The 17,920-nt window shown below is 37.2% G+C and overlaps 1 long non-coding RNA gene across 1 annotated transcript; it reads left to right on the top strand.

Annotated features, from left to right (window-relative positions):
• Nucleotides 1-14,539: 14,539 nt before the first annotated feature.
• On the top strand, nt 14,540-17,009 carry LOC142177550 (uncharacterized). The gene is made up of 2 exons (XR_012706073.1): nt 14,540-15,087; nt 15,923-17,009. It is a non-coding gene; the product is annotated as an uncharacterized LOC142177550 (long non-coding RNA).
• Nucleotides 17,010-17,920: the final 911 nt, after the last annotated feature.

Raw genomic sequence — 17,920 nt, 5'->3', positions numbered from 1 at the left:
TCAAATTAATTAATCAAAACATAAGTTGCTTCTCACCAAAGGTACTTCTTAAAAAGTATTTTTGGGAAAACAACTTTCAAAATAAGTTGATTTTAGAAGTTTGGCCAAACAAACTATTAGTGTCATTCGCCAATTGATAGTCCAAATTTATATTACTTGTGTTCTAAAGAGATAGTAGGCGAGATACAACAACATAACATATTTATATCTCATGACTATAATAAAATATTTATAGTTATATAACTAATTTAACTAAATTCAATATCTTTGCATGTATAGAAGATATTAAAATTCCTTCAATGTATGCACATATTTATTATTTTATATATATCTATATTGATTGACGTAAAAGATCTAGTATGAAGTAATAGTACAATGTTAAAGAAAACATGAGTAATTAAATGACGTATTAGTTAATAATTTGTAAGATCTATGAAGATCTACATAAAATGATCAAAAGTGCACCTATAGGGTTATACTATTGGGTTATCTATACCCCTGCAACTATACTTTGGGTTAAAATACATAGATTTTGTCACGACCCAATTTCACCTATAGGTCGTGATGGCGCCCAACACTACAGCTAGGCAAGCCAACTAATAAATTAATCATATATTGATAAAATTTAACACCAAGTTCTACCAATGTGTGTGCCAAGACCTGGTGTCACAAGTGTATGAGCATCTAGTAGATTATACAAAACCTCAAATATTGTCTAAAATAAAAATAGACAGAATGAAAAATACAAGGAGAGACACTAGTAGCTGCAGAACGGCTCAGAAAGGCAGCTCACCACTATGCCCCTGGATAATGTAGGTGTAAGACGATAGGTCCCCCACTAGTGCTTGCCTCAGGTCCTGCACAAAAAGTGCAGCAAGTGTAGTATGAGTACGTAAACAATGTGTACCCCGTAAGTATCAAGCATAATCTCGAAGTGGTAGAGACGAGATAGCCGACTTTGAGACTCACTATGGGTCAATAATAATAATTGAAATAAAACTAGAATATTTAAATCATCATGATTCACAGAATATATCAATAATTTATTTAACAAACAGAAATAATTAAATTCCTTCAAATGAAATAATTCTCAATATATTAATTAAATTCTTTCAATTGACATAATTTCTAATTTATCAATTAATCTCATTTACAGGAATAACAATTAATTCCTTAACAAGCAAGAATAATAATTCATTAAATTTCAAGGATTCTTCAATTTATCAATTAGCTTCGCAAGCTGAAATAACTATTAAAGTATCGTGTAATTATTATTATTAAGCAGGATTTCTGTCGAGGACGTACGCCCCGATCCAGAGTGTCGTGTACACTGCCGAGGGACGTGCGGCACGATCTATAGATGCATCTATCCGGCCGAGGCGTTCGGCCCGCTCCACAAGAAAGGAGTACATTTTCTTATGTGCCTCCGGAAGGAGAGTATATTTATTATAAGATAAATTAGGAAAGAAGAACAATTTTTTTTAATAATTAATTAATTTAGACAGAAAATCAAGCATATAAGATTTCCATCCTTTAATATCTTTATCTAACAATTCACAATATATTCATATATATCAATTAATATTAATTAAACGAAGCATACAATTTACACAAGTAATCCGTGCTTTGAGTCTTAAACTACCCGGACTTTAGCATTAATAGTAGCTATGCACGGACTCTCGTCACCTCGTGTGTACGTAGCCCCCGCAATTAGCAACAATTATTCAATTTAATCCATATGGGAAATTTCCTCCCTCACAAGATTAGACAAGAGACTTACCTCGTATTGGGTAAGAAAATGCTACATTTTCAATAAAAATTCCGAATTTAATTAAAAATTCATCCGTGGGACCCACGTCTCAGAATCCGGCGAAAGTTATGAAATATGAACGCCCACTCAACCACGAGTCTACCCATATCAAAATCACTAAATTTCGCTAACAATTCGGTCCTCAAATCTATCCAAGAGGGTTTTCAAACTTTTCCAACTCAATTCACCAATTAAATGATAAAAACAGTGATGGATTCGGGTAATATAACTAATATTGAGTTAAGAAAACTTACCCTATTATTTTCTCTGAAAATCTCCCAAAAATCGTCTAAATCCGAGCTCCAAATCGTTAAAATGGAAAATGGGACAAAGTCCCATTTTCAGAACTTAAACTCTCTACCTAGTTATTCCTTCTTCGCGATCGCGAACGCGTAGCACAAAATTTCTGCCCAAATATTAACCCTACGCGATCATGGAAAATCCCACGCGATCGCGAAGCACAGTCTCCGCAAAGCCTACGCGATCGCGAAGCACAGTCTACGCAAAGCCTACGCGATCGCGAAGCACAGTCTCCGCAAAGCCTACGCGATCGCGAGCCTTCTTACGCGATCGTGAAGCATTAAGCGCGTGGTCAGCTTCTGCTCCGTTTCCTCTTCGCGAACGCGGCCTTAGCCACGCATTCGCATAGCACAACTGAATCCAACCTATGCGATCACGGACTTGCCCATGCGATCGCATAGAACAAATTCTCAGCTGCCCAATTAAGCCTACGCGATCGCAACCCAATCCACGCGATCGCATATAAGGAAATCAGAAAATTTCCAGCAGCTATCAGCAATGTTTCAAAAGCCAAAAATGATCCGTTAGCCGTCCGAATCTCACCCAAGCCCCTCGGGACCTCAACCAATTATACCAACAAGTCCCAAAATATCACACGAACTTAGTCGAACCCTCAAATCACACCAAACAACGCTAAAATCATGAATCATCCCTCAATTCAAGCTTAATGAAACTTAAGATTTTCAACTTCTACATTATGTATCGAAACCTATCAATTCAAGTCCGATTGACCTCAAATCTTTCACACAAGTCATAAATGACATAAAGGAGCTATGAAAATTTTCGAAACTGGATTCTGACCCCGATATCAAAAAGTCAACCCCCAGGTCAAACTTCCAAACTTAAATTCTTGTTTTAGCCATTTCAAGCCTAATTTAACTACGGACTTCCAAATAAAATTACGAACACGCTCCTAAGTCAAAAATCACCATACAACGCTATTGGAACCGTCAAATCCCGATTCTGGGGTCGTTTTCTCAAAATATTGACCAAAGTCAAGCTTACCCTTTTAAGGCTAACTTAAGGAACCAAGTGTTCCGATTTCAACCCAAACGCTTTCAAATCCCGAACCAACCATCACCGCAAGTCAAATATCATTAAAAGCACATACGGGAAGTTTTATTTTTGGGGACGGGGTTCTAAAAGTTAAAATGACCGATTAGGTCATTACATTCTCCACCTCTTAAACAAACGTTCGTCCTCGAAGGGGTTTAGAATTGTACCTAGAGTGCTGAATAAGTGTGGATATCTGCTCTGCATGTCTTCCTCGGCCTCCCAATTCGCTTCCTCGACTGGTTGGCCCCTCTACTGGACCTTTACTGCAGAAATCCTCTTGGACCTCAACTAGCAAACATGTTTATCAACAATGGCAACTAGCTCCTCTTCATAACCCAAACTCTTATCTAGTTTAATTGTGCTGAAGTCCAACACATGTGACAGGTCGGCATGATACTTCCGAAGCATAGATACATGGAAAACCGGATGAACTCCGGATAGACTGGGAGGCAATGCAAGCTCATAAGCAACCTCTCCAACTCGTCTCAACACCTCAAATGGTCCTATAAACCTTGGGCTCAACTTGCCCTTCTTCCAGAATCTCATAATTCCCTTCATCGGCGAAACCTTCAAGAGAACTTTTTCACCTACCATAAATGATAAATCACGCGCTTTTTGATCTGCGTAACTCTTCTATCTTAACTGTGCTATACGAAGTCGCTCCTGAATCAACTTTACATTTTCCAAGGCATCCTTTACCAAATCAGTACCATATAACTTAGCCTCACCGGGCTCAAACCATCCGATAGGTGAACGGCATCGACGGCCATATAAAGCCTCAAATGGAGCCATCTCGATGTTGGATCGGTAACTATTATTATAAGCAAACTCGGCCAAAGGCAGGAAACGATCCCACTGACCTCCAAAGTTAATCACACATGCCCTGAGCATATCCTCCAAAATCTGAATTATCCGCTTTGACTGCCCGTCGGTCTGCGAATGAAAGGTTGTGATGAGCTCTACACGGGTCCCTAATTCACTCTATACTGCTCTCCAGAAATGTGAAGTAAACTGAGGGCATCTATCTGATATGATAGAAATTGGCACACCGTGCTACCGAACTATCTCCTGAATATATATCTGGTCCAACCTCTCTGAAGTATACGTAGTCACAACAGGAATAAAGTGTGCCGACTTGGCCAACCTATCGACAATGAGCCAAACTGCATCAAACTTCCGCAAGGTCCGCGGTAACCCAACTACAAAGTCCATAGTGATGCGTTCCCATTTCCATTCTGGTATAGACATCTGCTGAAGTAGGCTGCCTGCCCTCCGATGCTCATATTTAACTTGCTGGTAATTTAGACACCTAGCTACATACTCAACTATGTCCTTTTTCATTCGTCGCCACCAATAATGCTGCCTCAAGTCACGATACATCTTCGTAGCACCTGGATGAATAGAATATCGAGAACTATGTGCCTCCTCCAGGATCTTTTTCCTCAGTTCATCCACATTAGGAACACACAGACAATCCTGGAGTCGCAGAACACCATTCGCACCAATAGTAACTTCCTTGGCACCATCTCGTAGTACCATTTCTCGAAGAACCATTAAGTGAGGGTCATCATACTTGCGAGCCTTGATCTGCTCAAATAGTGAAGACTGGGCTACGACACATGCAAGAACTCGGCTGGGCTCTGAAATATCTAGCCGCACAAGTCTGTTGGCAAAGGACTGGATATCCAAAGCTAATGGCCTCTCTTCTGCTGAAATGAAAGCCAAACTACCCATACTCTCCGCCTTTCTACTCAAGGCATCTGCAACTACATTTACTTTACCTGGATGATATAGGATAGTAATATCATAATCTTTTAGTAATTCCAGCCATCTGCGCTTCCTCAAATTTAGGTCCCTCTACTTGAACAAATGCTGCAAACTGTGATGATCAGTGTAAACTTCACAAGACACCCCATAAAGATAATGCCTCCAAATCTTAAGAGCGTGAACAATCGCAGCTAACTCCAAATCATGTACCGAATAATTCCTTTCGTGGGGCTTCAGCTGACGTGAAGCATATGCAATAACTCGCCCTTCCTGCATCAATACACAACCCAAGACAACGCGTGAAGCGTTACAATATACTGTATACATCCCCGAACCGGAAGGCAAGACTAACACTGGTGATGTAGTCAATGTTGTCTTGAGCTTCTGAAAGCTCACCTCACAATCATCGGACCATCGGAACTGAACACCCTTCTGGGTTAATTTGGTCAAAGGTGCTGCAATAGATGAAAAACCTTCCACGAACCGACGATAATAACCTGCTAAACCTAGAAAACTCCTGATCTCAGTCGCCGAAATGGGACGATACCAATTCTGAACTGCCTCAATCTTTTTGGGATTAACTTTAATACCTTCGCCCGATACAATATGTCCCAAAAATGCTACAGACTCTAGCCAAAATCCACATTTAGAGAACTTAGCATATAGCTTTTGTTCCCGCAATGTCTGAAGCACTACTCTCATATGCTGCTTGTCACACCTCCTTTTTCCCGAGGGGATAGGGGATAGGAGTTATTCCAATTTAAGTGGCATTATTCGAAATGGGATTATTTATTTATTCAGAGTCGCCACTTGGAATAATTTATGGTGTCCCAAGTCACCGGTTTATTTTAGAATCCCAAATCGAGGAAATTTGACTCTTATTTTTGGTCCGCGAACACAAAAAAATGAGTAAGGAATTCTATTAACTTGGGAGAAGGTGTGAGGCACTCCCGAGCTCCGTGGTTTTAGCACGGTCGCTTAACAATTAATACTTGGCGTAATTATCAGATTTATTATATGTTTTAAACCTATTGTGTATTTTTGTCTTTTACCGCTTTTTAATATTTATGGAATTTATTTGAACAAGTTGCGATGTCGCACACTTGTCGTTTTGGTACATATTGAAAACCGCACCACGTGAAACGCACCCGCAATTTACAACATGTTTATTTTTATTATTATTTGAAGTTATGGTCAAGTCGCGTGAAATGCACACTTGAATTGGGGTTTACGTATCATGACTATGCCACAGGAACCGTACCCATAGTCACGATGATTTATTATTAATCGCACCTAAATCAAGCTATGGTGTTCGAATATTATTCAATTACTAATTTTGACATTATTGTAAGGTCATGAGGTATGTATATTGTTATGGAGGAAACGAAGTAAATTAGTTATGGAAAAAGTTGGCTAGCTGAATGTTTATTTATTTTTGGTCATGTGCAACAATTAGCCCATAAATACATTACGGAACTCCAACTAAAGTCTTACACCAATCATGGCCCAACCTAATCTCTTATAATTTTACTGCTAACCAATATTTGAAACTAGACTAAATTTATAGTAGGAATAGATAGATACAGGCAGAACCAATTTAGTCACTAAGATAGGAGATAAAAATAAAACCAAAGCATGCTAAAATGGAAAGCCATTACTTCATTGAATAAACAAGAAAAGTAACGAATTAATACATATTCATCAATAAAATTAACCATATGAACTACTAAAAATGACAATAAATTAATCTTAACAAATACCCAACATGAGAACAAATTAATCTTAGCACACTCAGATGCGAATTCGATCATATCATACTCAAAGTTAAATTAAAACAGAGTGACCCAAAACATTAAAGAAAAAACAAAATAGAAAGAGAAGTGAACCTTTGTATTGATGATTGTGGATTTAAATTACAATCACTCAATGATCGGATAGCTCTCAACTGGACCCTTCGGACCACGGAAAACTCGAGCGGCAAATCTGTACTTGCAACCTCAATCGACATTGCAAAACTAACGATTTAGTGGCTGTTTTTGGAGTTTTTTTTTGTGGGGGGGGAGGGGGGGGAGGGGGGAAGTTAATGATGGCTCAAAAGTGATCAAGGGCTGGTGAAACTGCTGGACTTTTCGAAAGAAAGCCGAAAAAGAATAAAACGAGTAGAAATTTCCTTATCCTAGAAGAAGAAAATATTTTTTCTCAATTCCTTCCTTCCTTTCCCTCTCTCCTTTTTTTCATCACGTTTCTCTTCTATTTATAGAAAATATTTTCGGAATTTTCAGATTTTTATTTTTTATTATTTATTTATTTATTTATTTTTAATTAAAAAGAATTTCCACTTCCCATTTTTCTTATTTAAAATAAATAATTCCTCACTTTCCTTTACTTTTATTTTTTAATTTCTCACTTTTTTTACTTTTAATATATTTAAAATCCCACTTTTTTACTTTTTTTTTTCCACTTATTTTACTTTTCTTTTTTTTTTATTTCCCACTTACTTTTACTTTTTTTTTTTACAAAAAAAATCAGATACCCTTACTTTTATTTTTTAATTCTAACATTATTTTAATTTAAATTTTTTAAATTTCTACATTCTTTTACTTTTAATTTTTTAATTTTTCACTTTCTGTTACTTTTTTTTATTAAACAATTTCTACCTACTTTTAATTTTACTTTTTAATTTTATATTTCTACTTTTCCTATTTTTTAATTCCCATCCGAAATTTGTTTTTTTTAAATAATAATAATAATAATTAATTTTTATTTATTTTCGGTTTTTAATTCATTTTATTTAAAAATAAAGATAAAAATAATACTAATAGTAATAATTGACCTTTTAAATTATTAATAATTTTTCTCTCTCTCTCTCTCTCTCTCTCTCTCTCTATATATATATATATATATATATATATATATATATATATATATATATAAAAGTGTAACAAAGCTAAAAAATATATATTAAATTCTGAAAATATTTACATAGTAGAAGGTGATAAAAATTTAAATATAGTCAAAAATTAGGTGCTCACACTACTCATGTTCCTCCTTACTGCGCGAGTAGATCAAAATGTCATCAATGAAGACAATGACAAACGAATCAATATATGGCCTGAATACCATGTTCATCAGATCCATAAAAGGTGTCGGGGCATTAGTTAAACCGAAAGACATTACCAGAAACTCATAATGACCATATCTAGTATAGAAAGCAGTTTTCGGAACATCCGAATCTCGAATCTTCAACTGATGATACTCTGACTTCAAGTCGATTTTAGAGAGCACCCTGCAACTGGTCAAATAGGTCATCAATACGCGGCAACGGGTACTTGTTCTTAATAGTAACTTTGTTTAATTGGCGATAATCAATACACATTCGCATTGTGCCATCTTTCTTATTCACAAATAATACCGGTGCACCCCAAGGCGATACACTCGGTCTAACGAACCCTTTAGCTCGTAACTCTTCAAGTTGTTCTTTCAACTCTTTCAATTCTTTCGGAGCCATGCGATAAGGTGGAATAGATATAGGCTGAGTATCTGGAGCCAAGTCAATACAGAAATCAATATCACGATCAGGTGGCATACCTGGAAGATCTGAAAGAAATACATCGGAGAACTCCCGAACTACAGGCACCGAATCAATAGCCAGAGTCTCTGCGGTGGTATCCCGAACATAAGCTAGATAAGCTAAACAACCCTTCTCAACCATGTGTTGAGCCTTTATGAAAGAAATAACCCGATTAAATGAACTCACCGACGAACCCTTCCACTCCAGCCTAGACAAAAATGGAATAATCAAGGTAACAGTTTTGGCATGACAATCTAGAATAGCATGATATGGAGATAACCAGTCTATACACAAAATAATTTCAAAATCGGTCATCTCAAGCAATAAGAGAACTGCTCTAGTTTCATAACCACTGAATGTAATAATACAAGACCGGTATATCCGGTTCACAATAACAAAATCGCCTACAGGAGTAGACACATAAACAGGAGTACTCAAGGACTCACGAGAAACACCCAGGAATGGAGCAAATAGAGATGACGCATATGAATACGTAGATCCTGGATCAAATAATACTGAGGCATCTTTGCCGCAAACAGAAATAATACTTGTAATCACAGCATCTGGTCTAGCCGGAAAAGCATAGAACCGAGCTGGAGCGCCAACTGTCTGGCCTCCGCCTGGCTGACCTCCACCTCTAGGACGACCCCTACTCACCTGTCCTCCACCTCTTGGTGGTCGGACTACTGGTGGAGCAACTGGTCCGGTAAGCATAGGCTGTTGACCCTGCTGTACTGGTCTACCCCAAAGCCTAGGGAAAAACCTTTGCATGTGACTAGGATCCCCGCACTCGTAACAACTCTTCGGTGCGATGGGCTACTAACTAAGAGTCTGGACCTGGGGACCTGAATACCCACTGGGAGGACCCTGAATAGCTGGTGGGCTGTAAGAACTCTCTGGTATAGCAATGAGATAAGGTCGCACTGGAGTACCCCCGAGGAGGTGGTGGTGCTGGAAATGGGGGGTCTGCTGGACTGCCTCATCACGAACTGACCTCTGCCCCCAGACGGAGCACCTCTGAACTCTCCAGAGTACCTGAACCGCTTATCTCTCATAATCTGCTCTTAGCTCCGCTGACGTACACCCTCAATCCTCCGGGCTATCTCCATAACTAGCTCATAAGAAGTACCCATCTCAACCTCTCGAGCCATAGTGGCCTGAATGCCAGTATGTAAACCAGCTACAAACCTCCGCACTCTCTCCGCCTCAGTAGGGAGTATCATAAGTGCATGGCGAGATAATTCAGAAAACCTCGCCTCATAATCGGTCACTGACATCTGACCCTGTTGGAGCTGCTCAAACTGAAACCGCAACTCTTCCCTCTCAGAGGGTGGAATATACCTGTCCAGGAAGATACGGGTGAACCTGTCCCAAGTCATAGGAGGCGAATCTGCTGGTCTGCCAAGAACCTAAGACTGCCACCATCTACGAGATCTTCCCTCTAGCTGAAAAGTAGCAAAGTCTACCCCATGAGACTCCAATATCCTCATGTTGTGCAGTCTATCCCTGCAACGATCAATAAAGTCCTGTGGATCCTCATGTCGCTCACCCCCAAAGACATGAGGATGTAGTCTAGTCCATCTGTCCAATAGTTTCTGAGGATCAGCGGCTACAGCTGTCCTGGGCTCAAGTGTAGCTGTTGCCACTGGTTGGGCTCCACCCACGGGTAGTGCACCCTGGGTCTGATATACAGCAGATGCCTGTCTATGAGCCTGCACGGTAGGGGTCTGTGATCCCCCACCCGCCTGAGATATGGCTGGGTCTACCGAAAATAAATCAGCCCGAGTCATATTGTCCATGAACCGTAGCATACGACCCATGACATCCTGAAATCTCGATGCAGATGTAAAATCCACCGGAGTTGGCTCTACCACAGGCACCTCATCCTGTTCCTCAACAATGGGGTTCTCTGTTAGACCCACTGGCGGCATAACTGGAACAGTCCTGGGACGTCCTCGCCCTCTACCACCTCCTGGAGCCCTCCCTCTGCCTCGGCCTCTAGCAACTGGGGGAGTAGCTCTTCCCTGGCCTGGAACCTTATTCGAGTGCGTTCTCACCATCTGTGAGAGAATAAGAGAAGGATATTTAGTACTACATTAATTGCACGATGGAATATGAAGAAAGGTAGTTTCCTAACACTCTATAGCCTCTCGAAGATAAGTACAGACGTCTCTGTACCGATCCGCAAGACTCTATTAAGTTTGCTCATAACTTGTGAGACCTACGTGAACCTAGTGTTCTAATACCATGTTGTCACGACTCAATTTCACCTATAGGTCGTGATGGCACCCAACACTATAATTAGGCAAGCCAACTAATAAATTAAGCATATATTGATAAAATTTAAAACCAAAAAAATAATAAAACACCAAATTCTACTAATGTGTGTGCCAAGACCTAGTGTCACAAGTGTATGAGCATCTAGTAGATTATACAAAACCTCAAATACTGTCTGAAATAAAAATAGATAGAATGAAAAATACAAGGAGAGACACTAGTAGCTGCAGAACGGCTCAGAAAGGCAGCTCACCACTATGCCCCTAGATAACGTGGGTGTAAGACGATAGGTCCCCCACTAGTACTCGCCTCAGGTCCTACACAAAAAAAGTACAGCAAGTGTAGTATGAGTACGTAAACAACGTGTACCCAATAAGTATCAAGCTTAATCTCGAAGTAGTAGAGACGAGATGGCCAACTTTGACACTCACTATGGGTCAATAATAATAATTGAAATACAACTAGGATATTTAAATCAGCATGATTTATAGAATTTAAAATAATTTATTTAATCAGTGAAAATAATCAAATTCCTCCAAATGCAATAATTCTCAATATATTAATTAAATTCCTTCAATTCAAATAATTTCTAATTTATCAATTAATCTCATTTACAGGAATAACAATGAATTCCTTAACAAGCATAAATAATTAATCATTAGATTTCAAGGATTCTCCAATTTATCAATTAGCTTCGCAAGCTGAAATAACTATTAAAGTATCGTGTAATTATTATTATTAAGCACGATTTCTGTCGAGGACGTACGGCCCGATCCAGAGTGTCGTGTACACTGCCGAGGGACATGCAACACGATCCATAGATGCATCTATCTTGCCGAGGCGTTCGGCCCGCTCCACAAGAAAGGAGGACATTTTCTTATGTGCCTCTCGAAGGAGAGTATATTTATTATAAGATAATTCGGGAGGAAGAATAATTTCTTTTGATAATTAATTAATTTAAATAGAAAATCAAGCATATGAGATTTTCATCCTTTAATAACTTTATCTAATAATTCACAATATATTCATATATATCAATTAATATTAATTAAATAAAGAATATAATTTACACAAGTAATCCGTATTTTGAGTCCTAAATACCCGGACTTTAGCATTAATAGTAGCTACGCACGGACTCTCGTTACCTCGTGTGTACGTAGCCCCCGCAATTAGCAACAATTATTTAATTTAATCCCTCTAGGATAATTTTTCCCTCACAAGATTAGACAAGAGACTTACCTCGTCTTGCTCCAATTTAATCCACTAGAAGGCCTTTTCCACGATTATCCAACTCTATCTAGCTCGAATCTAGCCAAAACAATTCGATACAATCACTAAAAATTATAGGAATCAATTCTATAAGAAAATGCTACATTTTTAATAAAAAATCCGAAATTAATTAAAAATTCATCTGTGGGACCCACATTTCAGAATCCGGCGAAAGTTACGAAATATGAACGCCCATTCAACCACGAGTCTACCCATACCAAAATCACTAAATTCCGCTAACAATTCGGTCCTCAAATCTATCCAAGAGAGTTTTCAAACTTTTCCAACTCAATTCACCAATTAAATGATAAAACAGTGATGGATTCGGGTAATATAACCAATATTGAGTTAAGAACACTTATTCCGTTGTTTTCTCTGAAAATATCCCAAATATCGCTTAAATCCGAGCTCCAAATCGTTAAAAATGGAAAAAGTCCCATTTTAAGAACTTAAACTCTCTGCCCAGCTATTCCTTCCACGCGATCGCAAACTTCCTCACGCGATCGCGTAGCACAAATTTTCTGCCCAAACATTAACCCTACGCGATCGCGAAAAATCCCACGCGATCGCGAAGCACAGTCTCCGCAAAGCCTACGCGATCGCGAGCTTCCTCACACGATCGCGAAGCACAGTCTCCGCAAAGCCTACGCGATCGCGAGCCTCCTCACGCGATCGCGAAGCATTAAGCGCGTGGTCAACTTCTGCTTCGTTTCCTCTTCGCGAACGCAGCCTTAGCCACGCGTTCGCATAACACAATTGAATCCAACCTACGTGATCGCGGACTTACCCACGCGATCACATAGAACAAATTCTCAGCTGCCCAATTAAGCCTACGCGATCGCAACCCAATCCACGCGATCGGATATAAGGAAATCAGAAAAATTCCAGCAGCTATGAGCAATATTCCATAAGCCAAAAATGATCCGTTAGGCGTCCGAAACTCACCCAACGCCCTCGGATCTCAACCAATTATACCAACAAGTCCCAAAACATCACACGAACTTAGTCGAACCCTCAAATCACACCAAATAACGCTAAAACCACGAATCATCCCTCAATTCAAGCTTAATGAAACTTAAGATTTCCAACTTCTACATTATGTACCGAAACCTAACAATTCAAGTCCGATTGACCCCAATTTTTGCACATAAGTCATAAATGACATAACAGAGCTATGAAAATTTTCGGAACTAGATTCCGACCCCGATATCAAAAAGTCAACTCCTAGGTCAAACTTCCAAACTTAAATTCTTGTTTTAGCCATTTCAAGTCTAATTTAACTACGGACTTCCAAATAAAATTCTGAATACGCTCCTAAGTCCAAAATCACCATACAGACTTATTGGAACCGTCAAATCAAGATTCCGTGGTCGTTTTCTCAAAATATTGACCAAAATCAAACTTGCCCTTTTAAGGATAACTTAAGGAACTAAGTGTCCCGATTTCAACACAAACGCTTCCAAATCCCGAACCAACCATCCCTGCAAGTCAATAATCATTAAAAGCACATACGGAAAGTTTTATTTTAGGGAACGGGGTTCTAAAAGTTAAAATGACCGGTTGGGTCATTACACATTTAAACAGAGGGACACATGTCATCATCCTATTGGCCAATTCTAAATATCTCGTAATTAATTAAAAAGACCCATTACCCATACCCAAAAAGCAATTTTCTAAAGCAATAGTTTTTTTTGTAAAAACTAGAAAAAACTGAATTTTCTTTTACTAAAAACCGAAAAAATAGAAAATATTTTTTCCTAGTTTTTACAAAAAAACTGCATTAAAAAAAGCTGAAAAATATTTTCTAAAATAATATTTTTATAAAAACTGAAAAAAAAATAGAAAAGTAATTTTCCAAAGCAATATTTTTTGTAAAATCTTGAAAAAACTGAATGTTTTTTTTTTTACTAAAAACTGAAAAAATCGAAAATAGGTTTTTCCATTTTTTAGAAAACTATTGCTTTAAAAAAACTAAAAATAATTTCTAAAGCAATATTTTTTGTAAAAACTAAAAAAAAACTAAAAAGTAATTTTTTAAAGCAATGTTTTTATAAAAAATAAAAAAATAAAAATATATTTTTTCAGTTTTTAGGTTAAAAAAATTCAGTTTTTTCATGTTTTTAATTGCTTTAGAAAATTGCTTCAGTTTTTTTTCCACTTTTTACAAAAACATTATTTTAGAAAAAAAAATTCTGTTTTTTTGTAAAAACTGGAAAAAAAATATTTTCATTTTTTTCTTTCCAGTTTTTAGTAAAAAAAATCAGTTTTTTCCAGTTTTTACAAAAAAGAATTGCTTTAGAAAATTATTTTTCGGGGGTGGGTAATGAATTTTTTTAATTAATTGAGAAATATTTAAAATTGACCAATAAGACGATGACACGTGCCCTCCGTTTAAATAAGGGGTATATTTGAACTCAAAATATGATTGGAAGGGCGAGAGGTATACATAACCCAATAAGGATATTTTTAGACAATTTCGAAAGCAGAGAGTATATTCGTATCAAATAATAGAAGACTAAAAGCGCAAATTGTCTAAAATGAAAAAGAGGAACATGGTGGTCTCTCGACAAAGAGCCTGACACAAAAATGGAAAAAGAGTACGCGTTTTTCTTTTTCCGGTAAATGGTAATACCTCTAACGCGTTTTTCTTTTTCCGGTAAATGGTAATACCTCTAAAGCGTTGATACAATACTATTTATTTGGTGGATACTCCATTTGCCTAGCTCTCACGGGCCGTCTTTACTAACCCTAGAAAATGTTGAGGATTTGTCTATCTCCAAAATCCGAATCGCTCCGACGCCTTTGATGTTCAGATCTGCCGGTGCTCCTGTCGCAGATGACTTTCGCCCTTCTCTACAACGACCCTTCATCAATTTACAATGAAGAAATCAAATAATTCAGTGTTTTTCTACTTGGAGGGTTTTTAGTGTGACAAGAGCGAGTCATCTGTGACAGGATAATGGAAGTTCTATTTATCAAAGGCTTATTGGGGCGTTTTCTTCCATGATCTCCAACACTATTCTCCAAAGTACTACAGGTAGACATTTCTTTACTACTCCATTAGTTACTACTCCAAAGACAAAGTTGCTTGCAATTTTTTTTAGGTGATATGACGATGAAATTTTTAAGAAACATAAGAGGGTAATTTCCGGTTTATTGAGTAGAGTAAAAAAGTTTGAAGAAGAGAGGGATCAGATTGGGATAATCGGGTTTTTCATTTTATGAAATGAGTTTCAGTTTGTTTTGGGGGTTAAATTTATTAAGTGAAAGGTTTTAATTATGTCGAACAATTTGTTGTTAAATTTAGGGTGTTAGGAGGCAACTGTAATACACGCACTTAATTTTTTTTAAAGTTTTTCGCGGGCAATCTGGATAGTGTTTAATTGGCACAGATGAGGTTTAGTTGGAATGTCCGATAGGAACAACCCTATGTTTAGGTGTCCAAATGACAAAAAAGCGCCAAGTTTAAGGGTCACTTATGTATTCTGCCTATTTTTATATATACGTACACATATACATACACAGGCAGAGCTTTGAGTGCTTACTCTGCAGTTTAAGGTGGATGGGGTTACAGATATTAATGCGTATTAGTTGCCGCATATTTCCATAATATGATTTGTTATAAGAACATTAAGGTATCCTGATAGTCAGAGGCGGATTCATGATTTAAATCCTATGGGTTCAATTTTAAGATTTTTAATATTGAACTCATTATATTTTTAAAGTTATGGGTTCATATCTACTATTTTTGTAATTTTAATAAATTTTTACATACAAATTTTTACTTCGTGTCGAAAGTTATGGGTTCAGTTGAACCTAGTATGCTACATCCGCCTCCGCTGACAGTGGTCTTGTAAATTTTTTTGATACAGCTTTTTATTATGACTAATGCACAAAGCTATTAGGTGTCTCTCAAGCAAAGTGATTCCTTCCCCGCTGAATTTAATTGTTGATTAGGATAGATCTTTGATAATTGTCATACAATTATGTATAGTATCTGAAAAGGGGTGAATGAAGAAGGAAATGATGAATGATTGATGAAAAGGCGTCTTAATTTAGTGTTTGTTGAAGTGTTGTGGAATGTGGACATTGAGGTACTCTCTCCTAGGATGCCAGATTTGCTCACTGTTTCACTGGGATTATGCTTACCATTGATAACTTAATCAACAGACAAAAGTTCTTGCAAAGCATTGTGCACATGAACTTCCATGGTTTGATTAATTGTCAACCATTTTGCGAAAAGACAAGACTAAGGGTGTGTTTGGTAAGAAGGGAAACATTTTTTAATTTTTTCATATTTGGTTGGTTTAAATGTTTTCCCTATCAAGGAAAATATTTTCCAAAACTCTTTTTCAACTTTTTCATTAGTCAGTTAGGCGGGTTAAATTAGCTTAGACGTCAAAGTTTTGTTAGTTTGCTTAGTTTTGTAGTTCTTAAAAGAATATATACACACCTGTTTTATTGCTAGTTTTGTTCTTAAAAGATTATCTTTTGACAGTCAAAGATACGATATTTCCTTGTCTCACCAAATCTTTGACTGTCAGAAACTTGATTTGCATGAGTTTGGTGCAACTAGTCAGTTTATTGTTCTCAGAAAAGAACACAACTGCAATGATATCATTATAATATTACAACAGGTCTCTACGTCAAGTGCACAGCTCTGAGTTTTAAAATGAAGTTACTGCACTGCATGTGTAAATGAACTATAACGAGCTAAGAAGTGAGTTTTGCTCAGCATCTGAGTAACCAATTGCTTCTAGACTATTAATCTTTCTATATGCCAACACATTGTCGTCGGTGTTTCTAAATATATCTTATGATTCTCTTGGTTGCAACTTGCAACCTAACGATCATGACTAGGATTAAGCAAGTACCCGTCGAGGAATTTACTGTGTAAGTTATGATATTCATAAGCATATATCAAATAAGGAACATCTTTCATAGGTTCTCTTCATTTTATTTTTGAGGCACTTCTTCGTCTTATGATTTGTCTCCTTTGACCATTGGTACATCTTCAATCTTGTAACATAGTTTTTGGAAAATTCTCGCACATAAGACTTCTGAGATAACCCAAAAATAATACAGTATCTATTATCCTCAGAACATTATCTATTACAATGAATCTCGATGCTTTACTACTTGCAAGCAGAACATTATCCACATGAAGTATGAGAATAATGGATCTTCTCCCACTAATCAAACATTTGATATATCAAATTATCCAATTACTTGTCCTGACAAAGCGTATTGCATCAATCCATCAAATTAATCATTTGTTCAGTAGTCTCTGAGTTAATCATGTGTCTGAATCTCTACTTAGCAACATATAGTTTTCATGTAAATTATTAGTTACAGTTTACAAACTATGTAGTCGCTCAAGTACGATGGCCAAAAACCTTGATACAGTCCCTATGATGAACATAACTTAATCGATTCTCCAGCAATTTATAGGCTACAATTTGTAAGAAAAATCTAAATACTTATTAATAACTACAAACATAGAGAAAATAGGTAAATAAGTTTCTATTATAGTATAATTAGGTAAATCTCCCCAATTTATAGAGATAATCCATATATAACGGTCGACTATTCACGAATTCATCCAATAATCATCCATTTAATGCATTCAAAAATTTGATACCCATATCATGGATCAATCCCCCAATTGACGAATTTCACAATTCTATAACGATCATTGAATTTCCATTACACCCTATGCTATCCATCTAATTTTATGACGCCTATTGCATAAGCCAGCCAATTTGACTTTGGAAATCCAAAATCCCTAATCCTATACATGGGTTAAACCCTAACTCATCAATAACTCTACTATGATGACAATTAATTATGATTTCCACTTTATACCCAGA

The sequence above is a fragment of the Nicotiana tabacum genome, chromosome 23 (genome assembly GCF_000715075.1).
Source record: "Nicotiana tabacum cultivar K326 chromosome 23, ASM71507v2, whole genome shotgun sequence".
Lineage (NCBI taxonomy): Eukaryota > Viridiplantae > Streptophyta > Magnoliopsida > Solanales > Solanaceae > Nicotiana > Nicotiana tabacum.
Note: the sequence above shows the minus strand (reverse complement) of the source record. Positions and strands in the feature narration are given on the sequence as shown.